The sequence below is a fragment of the Moschus berezovskii genome, chromosome 15 (assembly GCF_049115385.1).
Source record: "Moschus berezovskii isolate FMDL1 chromosome 15, NW_MosBer_1.0, whole genome shotgun sequence".
In the NCBI taxonomy this organism is placed as follows: domain Eukaryota; kingdom Metazoa; phylum Chordata; class Mammalia; order Artiodactyla; family Moschidae; genus Moschus; species Moschus berezovskii.
The window spans coordinates 18,688,480-18,690,112 of NC_142474.1; positions in this window are offsets into that span (position 1 = coordinate 18,688,480).

Sequence of the window (1,633 nt, forward strand, 5' to 3'; positions counted from 1 at the left end):
AAAGGCAAAGGTTAGCTTGTGTTTTCCAAAATAATTGTGTTTCAACATAATATGATGATTTTCAACACTCAAAAAATGAAAAGAGTATCTGAGTTTTCAGGAAAAGAAGTTAAGGGAATATTACTAATTACGCAAAATCTATTAATTCTCTAAAACAAACACCTAAGTGCAAAGTTAATCTGAAATGCAAAGCCTCTTTACACCAAGATTTCCTCTAAATATTTTATTTAGAGATAATAGAAGTTAACTTTTTTGAGGATTAAATATTTGCCAGGCATTTTACATGGCAAAAGAGACTATTACCTCATTCAATCCTTTCTATACACCTATTAGGCCTTCATTCATCCATTCATTGATTTAATGAGTTTCTACCTGCACATCTGGCTAAGTGCTGAGAATTCACTAGCGAGCAGTACTGGCCTTCCTCACGAACAAGTTTAGTAATTATACTTCACAGGAAGAAATGAAGGGTAGGTTCATTTATTTGTCCAAAGTCACAGTATTGGAGCAGCTACACATACTCATCTCAAATCTTTGCAGTCAACCATTAAGCTGTCAACAGACTTCTAGATTTTCTCTCTCAAGATTCTTTTGCTTTTAATTTTTTTCCTCTCTAAATTTTTTCAACTATTTTTATCTTAAAGTCTTGTAGACCATGACCTCTCTGCTCTCCGCTTTTTCACCGCGTAGACCAAAGAACAAGTGGTGACTGTACATTCTAACGGCCACGTATCTGGGAGCCTTCAGGGACAAGGAGCCAAGTCCCAGGGGGATTACTGTTCACTCGCTAAGTCGTGTCCAACTTTTTGAGAGCCCATAGAATGCAGGTTTCCTTGTCCTTCACTTTGATGTTTCATGTATATTGAATACATACCCAGGTGAATGGGGTACATTTCTGAAGAAACAATAGCAACCCAAGGTCAGATTATAAATTCGAGGGGCACAGAGCTGGACCACTGCCAAGGGATGCAGTGTTTTTTCACCTTCTCTTTGCCTTTGCCCACTACTTCCAAGGGTATTTTGAAGCTAGGCAGTCAACGCAGTGCCTGGTCCATTGGCTCCACAGGCCAAGAAATCTTTTTGTTTCACACTCTTAGCCTGCTACCCCTGAATGTCTCTTTTCATCTTCTCTCTTGCTTGCTTTTCACTCCGTCTTCACCCTTGGCAAATAATCTGTATAACAACGTTTTCGTTTTATTCTAGAGCCATATGGCCTAGATTGGTTTACCGCGACCTTGACAGACACCAGGGTGGGAGGCCCGGGGGAGGGGGCAGCCGTCATCTCAGAAACCTTCTGATAGCTCTGGGGCGGTGCCACGAGGAGGCGGCGACCACTGAACTCCACTCAGTGACGAGTTTTCTGGAAGATTGACAGTACGTGTACCAACTGTCTTTGCGCTAGCAGCTTGCGCGATCTCGCGAGATGTGGACGCCGATCTGAGTAGGGACTCAAAGCCGCCTTTCTGCGTGGGGGATGGGAATATCTGTGGCGCAATCATTGCGCGAGATTGGGCCATGGTCAGTGGGGGGGCCCCCCCCGATGCTTAAATCTCGCGATATTTCCACTGCCCCGGACTGGAATTAGGAGCTGCTTCTCGCGAGAGCCCGTGCTGAGGGCTCTGTGAGGCCCCGT